This window comes from Styela clava, chromosome 5 (genome assembly GCF_964204865.1).
Source record: "Styela clava chromosome 5, kaStyClav1.hap1.2, whole genome shotgun sequence".
In the NCBI taxonomy this organism is placed as follows: Eukaryota; Metazoa; Chordata; class Ascidiacea; order Stolidobranchia; family Styelidae; genus Styela; species Styela clava.
Genome location: NC_135254.1, coordinates 3,952,535 through 3,969,691, shown reverse-complemented (window position 1 = coordinate 3,969,691; position 17,157 = coordinate 3,952,535). Strand labels below are relative to the sequence as shown.

Genomic DNA, 17,157 nt, shown 5'->3' with positions numbered 1-17,157 from the left:
CTTTTGGAAGTAACTTTAATCACAAGCATGTGTTTCATTCACAACTCTGTAGAGGCTTTGAAAATCAACAAAAAAGAGATTGTTTCCATATTTGGTGGAAACAAAAATTTGATAAAGTGATTTTAAAAAAAATTGAGGCCACGAGTATCATATAATAAATGATCAGAAATGAAGTGTGACTCAAGGGTATATAAGCCTTCAAAATTTTAGATGACTGTCACAGTCTTTCGCGACTCCTTATCTATTGTTAAGAATCTCTCACTTGTATGAATTTTTATGTGTATAATTACATTTCTTACGATTGTCATTATACACGTTTGTCATTTTTTTGTGCTTTAATTTTCGTGTTTATTCTTGCATGTTAGAAATAAATCATCTGAATCTGTAAGAATAAATTTTTGTGTATTTCAGTATTCTGCTTGCCTAGAAGAAAAAAACAATGACAAGACAATATGGAGCTAATCATTCAATCTTCAATGAATTTAATTTTGATCTTTCAATACAAAACAATGTAACAACAGCAAACCACACGGAAAGCAAACATAACTTAGGATGAATTTGAATATGTGTGAGCACCATATCCACCCAACATGACGACAAATGCAATCTAAAATTATGAGGTTTAAATAAATTTGTAATAAAAATATTTGTAGCAAGGCAATAGATTTCCAGCAATACTAAACAAAACCTGGTGTCCATAGTCATGTTCGCAGTGGACACCCGAAAACATGTTATAAAAAATAAATTGCCTCCTATTCCAAACATTACTAGTTTTAAACCAACAATTCATCTCAGCATGAAATATGTCCTTCATATCAATGTAGATCGGTTTAAAAAGCACACAAACACATATCACAATTCAAATTTCATTATATTAGAGAATCTATAAAATGCCATAGAAATTTGATGCAATATTTGTTCATGTTTTCACTCCCAACAGGGCAAGCAAACACTGACATGTAAAGAGCTAATTTTTTTGAAACAACCTACCGTAAATATTTTTTGGGGTCGATATTGTCTACTCAATTTATTACACACTAGATGAGGTGGTGTGCATGGAATCAAAGATGTGTAATACATGTTAACCACTGAGCCTTTGCTTCTGATTGTTAGGGCATACATAATCCAAACTTTTCGTGAATAACTAGTCTGTTGTTATTACTGGTTTGGGGATATTAGTGCATGTTTATCTATGTAGGGACATGCTGTGTCTTCTAGTTTCGCAGAGTTGTGAAGCTAACTATGATAGACAGAAACTTTTATGGCCACCGCACATTAGAGAACATGATGATTCTTAAAGAATCTAGTCAAACAAATGTTGGTTTAGCATAGTTAAAATTGGACCAAGTTAGTACACTCATGTCATGAATAATTCATGATAGTTTGCTGTAAGTGTTCATTTTAAACCAGTTCTTTAGTGGCCGCTTATATCGCTGAGTTTTGTTCAGTGCGATCATAGTCTGCTCCGAATTGACCCGCTTAAAATAGGCAACAAAGCCGACATATTTTCAATCTAACTTCATTCAATCCTTTCCCTAAATTTTCTAGATTTAATGGGTGTTCATGATTTGAAAAATGTTCCGAATAGAAATATTAGATTAACTATATATTGGTGACGCTGTTGTTCACAGGGAAATCCCCCATTCAAATCTAACATTCCAAGATTCCTCAAACTTCGACCATTCGACCAGCCGTTCCGTGAACCACCAGTCCAGCATTCTTCTCCAACATAATCAATGCGGCATGGGATTCGAACATCACGAGATCAAAGCCCATATATACCTAAGTGTGCGCAACAATGGAAATTGGCCGCCATTCTCGATTAACGTCGCCTGCGAGGTTACGGTGGTTGTGCGTGATCCTCGGCTAGGCTGGTAACTTCTTCTATAAAATTATAGGCTGCTCGGCGTCTAATTGCAGCGGGAATAGCAAACAGTGCAACTCTTGAAGCTATCAGCAGATGCCGAGTGAAAGAACGAATGGGGAAATAATTGTAGAGGCTGGAAATCCGACCCTGGCATTTCGTTGTGTGAGGTTAGTCAAACGAATGGCCTAATGTGAAACTGACATCAGGAAAGACAGGCTAGTAATTTGCAGGATGTACAGAGTGTTAGGATGATGTCACATTTAATTATTTATATCACGTTGCCCATCCGACTCACTAAAGTTAGCCCAGAAAAGTTACCGGTATCTGAAGTTAAGTTGAACTACAACGATTTTCTAAACGCTGGCTTCAGGTGTCAGATTAGGAAAACTGTATTTAAATCATCCTAAGTAATGCAAAGTCAGAAATCAGTGCATTGAATGTATAAGATTCACTGTCATGATTGCTTGGAGTCCTGCGGTCACAACAATTCATAGTAGCCTAATTAGCAGCAATATGAATAGACAATTCGGAGCTTAGTGGAAATAATGCTTTATCTTTTGAATTCTGATCTTCTAAACTGAATGCGTGTTTAGTTAAGTCACTGTCAATTTGAACGCTTGCTATTTCAAAAATACGTTCGTTTTATAACCTACAACTCATTACATTTTCAGACTCATTTTTGAAAAATATCAATTTGAACCGAAGAGGACGAATAAATGGGAAATATTAAAATGGGATATAGACAATATCGATGAGCCAAATTCATCAAAAAATTCAAATCATTAAAACCTGAATTAGCTAAAATATTGACTGAGATGAAATTTCAAAAAAGAACCATAAGCCGTAAGCAGTAAGTTTTGAATGCCAAAGTGATCTGTAATTGTCAGTTTAAATGTCTTGAAATGAATCGTTTCACCTACGTTTTAGGTTTCATCTAAACATCCTACTCTAGGTGCCACCAGGACAAACCAGTTGTGTCAGAAGCCTATAATGTTGGGTCATACATATACAGAGTGTGAGACTGCTGTCTAAGCCTCAAGAATGACTTCAGAAGGCTTCTGTTTATGCATATGATGTATTGTAGAGTGTAGACTGTAGAGGACGCAATTTGATGGTTACTACTTCGCGCACAGTGAGTGGACTGTTGCATGTGTCCAGAACCACATTACACTGTGTAACACACATTTCGTTACTGGCTTCTGATTATTATTTTCTGATGAACAGTTACACACCAAAACTGAGGCAAAAGGGATTTCACCCAAATCGTTTCTTTTTGGGGGATATGAAACTTTCATTATAACACAGGGGTGCTATTTTTTGTTTTTTTAATTATCCAAATTTTTACAAATTAATTATTTTTTTATCGATTCAAAGACTTAAAATTGAACATAAAAACACAGATTATTCGTTAAAGTCAATTTCACAAATAGGCACTCATATGTAGTCACCATCGCTTGGCTGACATGGGCAGTCCCGATCTCGTAATGGAACTAAGATAAGAAAAGTTGGAATAAAAATTGGGCCTAGCTTTAACCTGGTACACATACTGCGGGAGTTTCAATTAATGTAGACTTTTCATGTCTTTGTTATTTAATTGTTGAAATTTCTATTGTTGGTCAATCAAATAGCACTTCTTTTCCATGTCTTTTATATTTACCCCTCTATGCATCAGTCCCGCAAACTTAAGTGAATATGCACAATTAACGGCTCAAAATATGCAAAAGAAAAAAGTGTCCCAATCTTCCACACTTTCCCATATAAGTTCATGCAATTGTTAATTATTTTCAGATTATGACAAACCTATGAATAAAATTCCTCTTGCCCTATCCAGTGTGATAGTTTTTTTCAGTAATGTGTATGTAAGCCTACCACTGAGTTGCACTCTATTATTTTTCACGTTCAGACACATTCTCATCACATCAATTCTCTGATCCACTTTTCTTATATAGCCAGCTAATTTTTTTTTCTGATTATTATCTCGTCCAAACTCCATTTAATTTATTAATCAGTTAAGTATGAACTTCCATCACGTTATTCTGGCCCCTATTAGATTGTTTTATTTAACGAATGCAACACCGGAACCCGACGCTGACTTCGATGGCCGTATGGTCGTATCGCTCCCTCCTGTCCATACCAAAAATGGTTTATATGCTGTGGCTGTTTCATTGATGACTGTATTTTTTGTTTGACAAAATATTAAATCTCTCTTTCTCGTTGTTCTGCCATTGGTAAGAACGTTTACAATTCAATTATGCAGCTAGAGTGTCTGAAAAGAGCGAATTTATAATGTAACATTGACATCAATATTTAGCTACAGTCGCATTTACTGTCGAAAAATTTATCAAATTACATTTATAAATATAACATTTTGGTATAACAGCATGCCTCAGTGCTGCTCAAAGATTAAAAAAAAAACTCTGACAATGGTGCAAGAAGTGGTACAACACAGTTTTTGGGAGAGTTTGTTTGATGTTCATCTATTTTCAAAATACTAAGTTTAGTCTAATTGTGTAGTGTAATTGAGCGAAAATTTTAGCAAATTACAGTTACACAGAATGAAAATGCCTCCATTACATTACAATTACATGAATAACTGTATTTAATTAAATCAATTACAATTGATCCAACTCTGGTGTCTACTATCCCAATGGAAAAATCAACATGGAGGATTTGTTGCGCCATCAGGACGCCTTGGTTATCAGTAAATTTCGGAATCCGGGAGGCCAGACGTCGATTCCGGGACTGTCCCGGGACGGTTGGTAGACCTAGCATCATCAGGTCTTGAATAGTAGGCTACTAGATTTTGCCTACTTTCCCGATTTTCCGTAGGCTATATGTATGTGTTGACTTGCATTGCCTATATATTTGTTTTAGTGTTACGGAAAATCGAAATGAACTTTGCTAACCGTGCGTTGCGTCTATATTATGTTTGTTACCGAGCGGCGTGGGTTGTTAATGTGAGTGCCCCGTATTGGGTTCGATACTGATTGAGACGTCCTAACGGATTTCTGCGCCCTCGGAATATAACTACTGATTTAAATCTGCCCCAATAGCCTTTTAAAAGAACTAAAATTAGGCTTGTTTGCGTTACACTACCCGAGCCGAATTATCGAAAATGGCGTCCATATGACGTCATAGTGGGACAAGTTAGTTGCACCAATGACATTAAACAACATGATAGGCAACTCTGACGTCACTCCATAAGACTACAGGCGAAACATTATATTTCATGATACGCACCAATGCACATATTTCTCGTCGCCTTTCGCGTCCGTTTTCCGCTCGCTTTTGCTACTCGGCGTCTTTTTTACGTGTAGTACCTGTCTTTTTGCGCCTGTAACGAAACAAAATAATCTCTATATCTAAGAAGTTTTGCTTCCTTGGAAAGCTGGAATAACAGGCAAGCTGTAAAGAGCAATTCTGGACATCATAGACGTTTTTTTTTATCAGAGAAGATTACAAACGCGAAAGCGGAAAGATTTGTGTGGAACATTGTGCAGATAATGACAAAGTTCAAAGTTAGTAATTTTAATGTTTGCGCTTAATCATTGAAATTTCATTTAAAGAGGGTGTCATACAAAACTGTGCTGCGATACAATTCCATAACACAAAGTTTGCACCTATCGAACTTGCTTTTGTAGGTGAATTTATTAGACATATTACATATTCAGTTAATCGTAGGTAACATTGCTGGTACATAATGCATCGTAGATAGGTTTGTTTAAATTTGGGAATTTAGCTCATAGCCCACTAATTGATACATCTTCTATGCAGGAGGTTGCGGGGCTGAATTCAACTTGCAGCCTTACCGATCACCTGACGATGCTCATTTAGTTTGGCTCGAGCAAGTCTTCTTGAAATGCTTGTGTGGATGGAAACTACCTATATTTTTTGCCTTCCTCCGATTTTAGACAAATTTATTCTGAGGGATTTCGCATATAATTCTCACTGATTGTTGGCTGTTTATAATTCCTATTGATTGTGAATTCTGATTATAACAATGAGTTGAAAATTTTTTTACCTAATTTACTGGCACCTTTTTCTTGTCAATACTCCAAGCTGAGGTAATAAACATGACAATACATTTATGTCATCTGGAAGCAGAATATGCACACTAATTAATAGTTTGGCACATTGAGATAATACATCATGACAGAAAATACAAGTTAAAGATATGTATGACCATCACATGGTAATTAAAATTAAAAAAATTAATAGGGGCTGTGGAGTATGAAAAGTTCAAGACAAAGAAAAGAACAAATGTTCATAGCTCATGAACTCTCAATTTTGCCTCCATTGCTTTGTGAAGGCCAATATATTTCGAGTGGCTGAATTGGTTTACCTTTATGATAGCAACGATTTTGTATTTAATATAGCGAGATTATTTCAATTTAATTGAAGTGATATAATTTCCCAAAGCAATGCTTGAATCGTCTAGAATAGATCAGTGGTGTCAAACTCATGGGTTTTCGAGAGCCGCATTGCATTTTGAAAATTGTAAAAAGAGCCGCAAACAGTTTTTGATAATGTATACTTAAAAGATATTTTTAAGATAGTTTTAGTTTGTGACATATATTGTGATGCAACTAAACAGTTGGATTAAGTTTTATTATTTTCTTCAATTTCAAATGCAATTACATATTAATATTTGCATTCCACTATTATTGCAACATTTGCAAGTTACAGTATTTATTATAAAAAATCGTAAAATTCTATGTACAACCATCAAAATCATTTTTGAACAAGCTTTGAATAAGGAAAGAATAATACATACACTAAAAATAACTTAATCTAAATATATGAACCTAAAATCAACAAAAATACTACAGTATAAACTCAATGTTTTAATAATTACATTTGTCCTGGCGTTTGGCATCTTTTTTGTGTCACCAGCATACTAAGGCCAGTCTGAAATGATTTTATAGTACCAACTCTAACTAACGAGGCCACATGATCATGGGTTTATCTGGATCTTTACGAATGTTTAATCAATTCCAGTAATGTAAAAAAGTTACTTTTATCATTTCATGTATAGATCAGTAAAAAAACAAATGACAGATTTTTTCGACAAGACATTTCGCACTACATTGCGTGGCATAGGATTGCTTGAATTATTATTGATATTGATTTTTAGTAACTAAGTCGTTGTATAATTATATTAATATACAAACACATGGAAATTTTCTGTTCGAAGTTGGTCTTCGAATTTGTCATATTGACTGCTGAGCCTATTGTGTTTTTTGATTGTATTGATGGAAATATGACAAATTAAACAATGTGCTTCAGAATTTTGTGAAGAGCAGAAATGTTACAACTCCCATTTTCTTCAAAAATGCCACCTTCTTCATGTACTTTGCGTTTAATTTAATCACTCAAGTGTTTTATTCAAGTATTCTTTTGCTAGCTTGATGTGTATTCTTAATTGGGTCAAAATGTGGACAAAAAAAATTAATATTCCAAAACTACTTTCAGTAAATTGTTTTCTGTGTGAATAATCAATTTCACTTTAGAAGATTTGGAAAATCTATTACATTTAGATAAAAAAAAAACTTCCAAAATACTATTACAATTATTGTTAAGCGTTCGAGGGCCGCACTGGAAGTTCTCTGGGGCCGCGAGTTTGAGATCCCTGGTCTAGATTAAAGTTGTTCAAAAAATATATGATAGTATTTTATCATGAATGATGATTATACCCCTTCCGGAATTTCTTCTATAGTACTACCAAAAGTTGATGAACCAAATATAACACAGGTGCAGTGAGGTACCCGTAATCCTCATTTCCAAAGCTGTTTTAAGTATCTCTGGCGTGTTTTGTGCCTTTTTACAAATAAGACCGCTTATGCAATCTTACGCTTTGGAATTTTTAGTTATTTTCCTCAAGCCCTGCAGGATGTGGGGGCCATAAACAACTCTACCGGAGGGTCAAATGTCTTTGCATGCCTCCATAGGTTGTTTTTCTATTGCAAACATATTTCTTGGAATCACACTGTCACTGATATGTCGCCAGACTTCTGATATCTCCCCGTCTGCTATAGTTGTCCTGTGAATAAATAATAGGAAATTGAGATTAGACGAATAGTTGAAAGTTTTGCTTTGTGTCGGCTTAATTTCTTGATTGATATACTTACTATTTCTGCTATTGCCTCTTGTACTGCAAGAGTCTCACAATGCTTAGACAGGTTTGTCCACAACTTTCACATCTGAAGAAAGAGAGGAGATTTATTAATTTTCGTTAAGAATAAATGAAGCAGTCTATATGATTTAGAATGGAAAAGCTTATAAATCCAATATCTCATGTTTTATGTAAAAAATATTTTACTGAATTTGGTATATAAACCAACTAATAAAAGGGTTTAGTCAGAAAATTACAAGCATTCGTGGCTCCAAATACTTGAGAAATCAGACTACACAATATAGACCGGTATGAGTGAAATGTTAGGTGAACTTGTTAACACTTTGATTCAATACGCAAATAAAAGTGAATGCGCAATAGTATGTTACAATGAGCAGCAATCAACAATGAGTATATATCCTCACTGATTAAAAAAATCTAACTGGAGGTGCATGAACTATTTGAAACCATAAGGGGTAAGTAAATATGTAATTTCGGCAAATGGGCAACGTACCGTACTGAATTAATAACTTCGTAGTATTTGACAAAGGCTGGCTTTCCCACATGTACTTAACAGTGCGATGCCCGGGTGTGATATACAACAATAGTATTCACCTTACCTTTTACCGATTTCTTTTTACCCCAACTTTCAAAAATATCATTAAAATCGACAACAACTGTCAAAGCAGGCACGAACACCATTCGTACTACGCCTCGAAAGCAGCACACATCCGATCGTTTTCGTCTCGTCAAGTATGTGCATTGGAGCGTGCTATCGAATACGATCTTCGGACAAAAATGCCGGAGTTGCGCATCATGTTGTTTAATGTCATTGGTTGCACGGGGTTGCGTAAGTACGGTGCTTGCCATCTTGTTGTTATGTAATATCTATAGGTGATCACTGCCGATTCTTATGGCGACGGTATCACCATCAGGGGCGATAGAGATACCCAGAGATGTTTTTGAACGAGTTCGCCGATTTAGCTTTAGGGAAATATTTTCGGTACCGTATTCTAACAGATACCTGGATACCGGTACCGGTAGGCCTACTGTCAAAATTATCAACTTGGCAAGCGAATTTGTTAGAAAAATATTTTATATCTGACAAAGCAGGTGAATGCCAAAAGGAATATACCGGTAACACACAAGAGCCGTCAGCTTCCTTTTTTGTACCGGGACCAGGAAAAGAAAAGTTATCATCAAATAATTAATTCCATGCTGACGCTTGATATTTGGTCACAAGATTGAAGGTAGTCTATAATATTTTAATGGTTCTAATTAAAATATATAAAATATTTGTTACTGCAAGAAGGTTTACAACTTGCAGACATGGGTTGTAGTACAGAATATTATGGAAATACAGTTCAGCAGTTTGTTTTTCGCCAAACCTAAATAACAATTTTGATTGAATTGTATGCCAATCGGAATCCCATGGCCTGGTTTTTGGGTAGTATGGATCAAATGTGCATGAAATGTAAAACTTGTACAGTACTTGAAGACTTGTAGTAATTTAATGTTGATACTGTAATAAAATCAATATTTTATTTCAATGCCCCCTGGTTTGTATCAATAAAAGTGACTGTGTCGGGAGTTCGAAAACAAGAAGTTCAAGATATATTTCTTATCATTATTCTCTCCATTCCAGGACTATGGAGGTTTCCCAAACTGCTTTCAACTCAGTCTGGAGCACATATCAAAAAAATTCGATTGAAAGAATAAAGCTGCTGGACACAGTCTTGGGTATGAAAGATGTTTTATATCAAGATTTCTAACTCTTGTTTTCACTCTTTGTATTTGTGACATTCCAAGACAAACACTTGAAACTAAATAAATAATGCAATGAAAATAAAATTTAAATGGTTCAAAGAAATTTGTCCAAAATGTTCTGGCTGAAACAACTAAATCAATCGGATCAATAACCTTGCAATTAATATGAATTTCTTTCTTTTCTCCCATTTTAGGTTCTGTACTGTTATTGTCCAACCTTTCTTCTCCTATTCTAATCTATCATAGTTGGGTCTGATTCAGGATATTGAAATTTTGAATATGAACCCTTGCATTCATATACTTTTTTTGTGGTTTTATCATATTATTGGCCCACCAGTGAGCTAATCCTAAGTAAGGATTAGTTAGATGAGGCAATAGCAAGACATTACACACTGTGGTAATGGACTGGGTTGAACTTCTAGATGAGCCCTAATTAGCCTAGTATCAAGCGAATGTTTCATGGGTGCTTGTCTACTGTCTTGCTTAGAGATCAGAAATAAAAACCTTGATCAAATCAAAAGTTTTTGCATTCTGCATGAAATAAATTGCAGGTACTCTTCTAGTATGTTCTGGTGTCCGCCATCTTGGTTCGCATACTACAGGAGTACCAAATTGCACTGTAAATAAATTGCATAAAATCCCATGTGGTAAATAAATTTGCATTTTTAATTTCAAGGTAGCAAGAATATATTGCGATCCGATCTCTCTAACATGAAAACGATGAATTGCGACAAAGTTTGACCGAACACCAGAACACATTGGAACTTATCATGGCCAAGTACTGACAGCAGATGATGAAGTTTACCGAGCACCAAAAGTATCAACATTTTTCAAAATCCCAAGGTTAGGAAAGTTAATTGTTTTACTAATTTTTTTTAAAGGTTTAAAATACCATGTATCTAAAGCAAATAAGAAAAACTTGCTAACTAATCCCATATTATGTGATGTTTATATGTAAATTAGCTTTAATATATTCTTATTGTTGTGCACGAGTCACACTCCAGCTTTTTCTACACTTCAAGTAGTTTATAATGTCATAGCTAATCAAATCAGTGTTATAGTAATAATAAAGAGTTCCGCACCAAATTCAGAAAATTCCACCTTGGTTGGAAAAAGAAGCTCCATAGTATTTTGAATTGTTTTAAACCTCTCGGGGCCCTGGAAACACAATAGTTAACTAGTGATTTTGAATCTCATTTTCTGGTTAAACTCTTAAAAATATTTTAAATGCTCAGATCATAAAAATATTGTCCACGTCAGTAATGCTGAATGCGTCATATCAGAAATATTTTAAATTCAAAAGAGGAGCGTTTATGTGGGCTACACTGCAACATTCAAACTTATCAATGCTCTCTAACATACACTTCCAAATGATTTAATTTCATCTTTTATCCCAGGATCATGACAGCGCTGCTGAAAGTCTTGCCGAACAGGCTTCAACTCTCAAGAAAGAGATGGAAGCAAGAAACACATATCAAGAAAATTTGATTGAACTGAACAAAGTTGCTGGACACAGACCAAGGTCTACTTTAGTCTTGGGTACGACAAATTTTTACAAGAACCAGTACTAGCTTTGCTCATTTTGTAACGAAATATATATTCTATTATTTTAACTTGCCAGTATGATATTTCCGGACATCAATTGATCGTTTCCTATTTTGTTCCAAACTCTGCATGAACAGAAAAATTCGATTTGGAATTAATTTGGAACTAGTCTAAAATTAGTGATTATTTTAGATCAAAGGTGCGCAATAGGCAGCCCGCGGACCACAACCCGGCCCACCAAGCCATTCAGTGTGGCCCTTGTCAACGCTCGGATTCTCCCCATCAAGCATAAAATCTGAATCCAACAGTTTATGTCCAAAAACCGCTCATGTGGATAAAAATACATCTTTTCGCTGCGTTAAATCTTTGCTGTTTTGTTGGTGCCTTTAATACTGTAAGGCTGAGCAACAGCCATATTTTCTTCTCTTGCCTTTTTCGCATGGATAAACTAATTTTTTGTGTGGCCCGGCTAACTGTATGAAGTTGGGTATATGGCCAACCGACAAAAAATGTTGCAGGCCTTTGCTTTAAAAGGCATAAGTTATGAAGAGAAAAAATATGAATGTTGATTCAAAAATGTAAATAATAATCAAATGTAAATCTCAAATAATAGTTCTGATGGAAACAAAATCATATTTGCTCAATTCTTCAAGATATTCAGCAAAAAAATAATGCAAAAATCATCACGTCATAGGGCTTGTCAAAGTATAATTACGATCGCCCTGAATCTAACAGTTATGTTAAAAAAGCTGCTCAGGTGGGTAAAAATACATGTTTTCATTGTTTTGACTTGTGTCTTTATTATTGGAACGCTGAGCAACAGTCGTATTCTTTTGTCTTTCTCGCATTGATTTTTTGTAGGCCCGGGTAACTGTATGAAGTGGTTATATGGCCAACCGAAAAAATGTTGCACACCCCCTGCTTTAGAATAATAGTAAATAAAATAATAAAATGTAAATCTCAAACAAAATTATGTTTGCCAAATTCCCATTTCTGTCTTCAAGGTATTCAGCAAGAAAATAATGCAATTCGGTCCCTACAACATGAGAACAATGAATTGCGGCAAAGTTTGACCGAACACCAGAACGCATTGGAACTTATCATGACCAAGTACAGACAGCAGATGATGAAATTCACTAAGCACCAAAAGTATGTGGATCTTGTCAATGTATTTCATAATCTCAGGGAGAGGAAAGTCTATTGTTTTACTATAAAATGGCTGTATTACTACTAATAAACATTTAATTTAAGTTTCAGTCTTTCAGAATACCTTATGGTTCTAATACGAACAATCCTATTTCCCGTAGAAATGGCAAATTAAGGTTTTTATCCTAGGATTTTGCCAGTTCAGTGCAGCGGCTCCAAAAGTTTACATTCAAATGCAACAGTCTATATAATATAATGTACAGGGTGTCCATGAAGTCCCTTTACAATTTCAATTTTGGTATGAAGTCAGTTCTCAATATATCTTACTAGTTTTTTTTTTAAATTAGTAATTGTTTAGGTATTTTTACTTCATTTAATACATCTGTGAGGGCCGAAACAATATATTTATTGTATTGATAAATATTTTTCCAATTTTAAAAATTTCACGACTTTATGGACACCCTATATATTGTTTGAATAATATTGAATACTTGTACTTGTATTTAGAACAAAATATACTTTTTATTAGGTTTAACATTTTTATCAGACTTGCTACACTTTAAATTTCGCTATGTTTTGCAAGTATTAGTGTTAAGTATTGTACTGGGGTTCCTTGAGCCTATGGAATGTTCCAATGGGGTTCCACCCCACCAAAAAAGTTGAGAACCAGTGGATTAGGCATATTGGAGCGACAATTCTAAAAGCTAAGAAGAACACATTATAGCATGGGGTGTGCAACCTTTAATACAGGAGGTCCAGATAGAAATAACTGGGCGAAACTGTTACGGCATTGTAAAGTCGTAGGCATGTATAAACTAGACTCGGATATAGGCTTCGCAACGCACAGGAATTGGAATTACTCACCCGTACCAAATTGAATTTAATTGAAAACTGGTTTCGCGGTTCGTACACCATTCAGAATTGCCACTCTTGTGGGCCGCATTTGGCCCACGGGCCAGTCGCAGGTTGCACACTCCTAATTGCTGATAATATATGCACGATTAACCCTCTGACCACCACAAAATTGTGGCATGGCAAATTGTGGGAGTAACCTTGCATAACATTGAGCATTTTTATGTATAAGTATAGTAGATAATATAGTAGATATAATAAGTATAGTAGAAACAGTGTGTACCAATATGTAGGTAACTAATTTTGTTCGCCTATTTTACATCAGGTCGTGTAAAGGGACTGAAACCTATGGGTAGAGAGTATATTCACTTGGCTAACACAAACAGTCCCCGTACTTGTAATAGAACAAGGAAAATACGAATGAAATTATGGCCTAACCCTAACCTGGTACACACACTAAGGCAGTACTGAAATAAGCATCCTGATTAATCAAGTTCAGTTTAAAATATATTTGCCACTGATATCCAACAATATGTGATGGGCTACTATAATTTGTAGGACTTTATAATCTTTCTTACTTGGCATTCTGTCATTAGTAATGCTGGCGGTTTAACAATAATTATTCAAGCAAAATAATTCAACCACATGGTGGCGCTAAAGGTTCAATTATTCCAAAACAAAATAGATGGCAGTTTCATCTTAAAAAACATTGATTATCTTTCCATGTTTCAGATCCATGAGATGGCTGCTGTGATGAGGCATGCTGCGGATGTTGATGATGAGCAATATCTTAGAGATTACGAAGAGTTATCCCGATTGCAAACAGAAAATGACATTTTAAGAGAAATGCTGATGATATCTAGGAGTAAAGACTGAAAAACCAGAGAATGAATCTGAAATGGTGCTCACTGACGATACTACTAGTGATAAGACAGTTATACATGAGGGGGAATTCCCCTAAGACTACTCCCCAGACAATTATTATATTACAATAGGGAGGAAGTTTATGTTCCTTCAAAGGGTACTCTCGTAGTATGTGTACCAGGTTCATAATTTCATACAGATTTTCCTTATTTTAGTTCTATTACGAGTTGGGGGACTGTCTATGTTAGCCAAGTGGGTATATCCCCTGCCCATAGGTTTCAGTCTCTTTACACCTGATGTAAAATAGGCGAACAAAATTAGTTACCTCCATATTGGTACACATACTTCCGGAGCGCCCCTTACTCTTGTTATTCCTTGTGTTTCTACTGAAACTTAGTATTGAGAAAATATATCTGGTTCATACAAAGTACTCCACACAAAGCTGTAGATCTGGGTTTCCCACACTGGGGTCTGCGGACCTCTGGGTGTCAGTGATGACTGCACAGGGAGTCAGCAACTATATGAAAGGAGTCTGATCTATCTTTAATGATTGGCTTTAAATAGAAAGCCTTTGCATCATTTTAGTTGAGCGCTGCACCCAACGATAAGATTTAAAATCTGGGGTTCGTGGTTCCAAAAGTTTGGGAAACACTGCTGTAGGCAAGAAGCTCGAGCAACAACATAAAAAAAACATCGAGAGAGAATATATGTTTCTTCATCTTACTGTTGTTACTTTATGTTTTTGTTGGAGCGAAAAAAACTTATTTGTCTCTAGACATGCAACACGCAGAAATGTTCTCGATTAGCACCCAAATAAGGGGAAATCCCCATGACCCCATCAATTTTTACAGAATCACCCCCCAAAAGTAGTAAAAAGGGTGTTTTGGAATGAAATTTCCCGCAGACCGGCAAAAAAGCTTCGCGGACCGGGATGTTGTTACTTTATGTTTTTGTTGGAGCGAAAAAAAACTTATTTGTCTCTAGACATGCAACACGCAGAAATGTTCTCGATTAGCACCCAAATAAGGGGAAATCCCCATGACCCCATCAATTTTTACAGAATCACCCCCCAAAAGTAGTAAAAAGGGTGTTTTGGAATGAAATTTCCCGCAGACCGGCAAAAAAGAAGCTTCGCGGACCGGGATCGGCGGTTGGGAACCACTGCGCTAGTCTATATTATTATATTTTCATCGTTTATGTATAATTAAGTACACGGATATAAAAAGTGTGTTTGATGAGAGACTTGCAGGTGCAAATTTTTTGATTGGCATATTTCATAAATGATGTATAATCAATAATATAAAGGGATTCCTCAAGCCTTTGAAATGTTTATCGGGTTCCGCTTCTCCATTAAGGTTGAAAAACCACTGCCCTAGACAAGAAACACTTTTTAAGAGGTTTTGGTTAGCACTCAAATTGACACGTTATTTCCTTCAATATGAAGTGGTATGGCTTAAAAGGGCTATGTTAAATTTTTGAAAATGATATTAGAATTAAATTATTGCTCGAATTAACTTTCTTGCATTTTCGAATCCGGACTCATCGAATATACAGGGTGGCCCAAAAGTAGGTATACAGTTATTTTATTTATTACCTTCCAAGCAGCTAGAAAACTAATGTAAAATTCACACTAGATTTATTATCTGAAAAATTAAGCAATTTTTGTGGTACTTAACAAGTAACATAAGGTGCAAGTAGCTTCAAAGCATATAAAATAGTTCAATAACTATATACCTACTTTTGGGCCACCCTGTACAGTAGGTAGATTTCTATATGTTTTTGATGTGAGCGTATTTAGAACATATGAGAGCGCATGATCGTATTCAGAACATATATCGATATTCCATTATGAAAATATTATTGTAGAATTATTATGTTTTAAAAATTCTCAGTTTAACATAGCCCGGCTTTTGAGCGAGTACATGGTCAATTGGCTACTCTCCGTTCAATATAGTGTCCCTAACATTTGGGAACGGGGCTTTCTCACATTGTGCTCATGCATCAACCTTTACACTTCTTAATCACCGACCTTGGGCCCAAAGTCATGGATGTGGAGTTTGTTAGTATTTGGAGTCATATTCTCAAATCCGATGGTCCAACTTCAAGATTTTTGTAAAAGCCTGTGATTGTGTTTTCCTTCTGAAAATTTTGTTGTTTTAGAGTCCTAGTTAAAATTTTGTTGTTTTTGTAATTTTCCAATTATTTAAAATTTTTGTTGTTGATTTTTGTTTGTTGTGGGGGGGTGTCCAAATTCGGGTCTTGATAGAACATTTATAAATAAAAAAAAAAGAGGATAAATATAAAGTTGGAGTATTCACACATCTGTTACAGAGTCTTGTACCAATTGGGGATAGAGTATAAAACCACCCATGTCCCTGTAGGTGAATTCTATAACTAGTCTTAGTTTTCATTTCATAGCTATTATCATACTGTAAAATGAAGTTTCATTTTTGGCAATTTTCCTCGCTATTCAGATGCTTCCAGAATTAATGAAATGGTAATTCAACCACATGTCTGGTCTTGAACTGCCTGGAATGACTTCATTGTTAAGTCTCGTTCATGCTTTTTTTCTTGGCTCAAACTGCTATGGCATCGTATTTGTGTCACCACTGGATGCTGATAATGTGCAAGATTGTTGCCCCCTCACAATTGCAGAGTGTGTTCATGCTTAAATTGCCTTTTCAGTCCACATGTTTACAGCTATTGGCTGGTTATTACGAGGGATTGTGGTCAAGTTGAAGCTATAAGGTATCTTTTCCTGGACCAGAAATGTTAGCTATGAGAAACAAAATGGCAGACACTGGAACGTAGTATGTATACCAGGTTAGGGCTAGAACATAATTTTATTCAGATTTACTTATTTTAGTCATATTATGAGTTCAGGGACTGTCTGTGTTAGCCAAGTAAATATACCCTCGTCCCTGGGTTTCGGGCGTTTTACAAAACTGTGAAAGTTGTTGAACCAGAGTAGTTACCTCCATATTGGTACACCCACTTCTGGAGC

The 17,157-nt window shown here is 35.5% G+C and overlaps 1 protein-coding gene and 1 long non-coding RNA gene across 2 annotated transcripts in view; both read right to left on the bottom strand.

The window, feature by feature from the left end:
- Positions 1–17,157, bottom strand: part of LOC120344624 (uncharacterized) — a 75,953-nt gene that overhangs the window by 18,077 nt on the left and 40,719 nt on the right. The gene's annotated exons all lie outside the window — the stretch shown is intronic.
- LOC144422718 (uncharacterized) lies at positions 7,584–8,805 on the bottom strand. The gene is made up of 3 exons (XR_013475341.1): positions 8,600–8,805; positions 7,996–8,067; positions 7,584–7,907 (listed from the first exon to the last, which is right to left on the bottom strand). It is a non-coding gene; the product is annotated as an uncharacterized LOC144422718 (long non-coding RNA).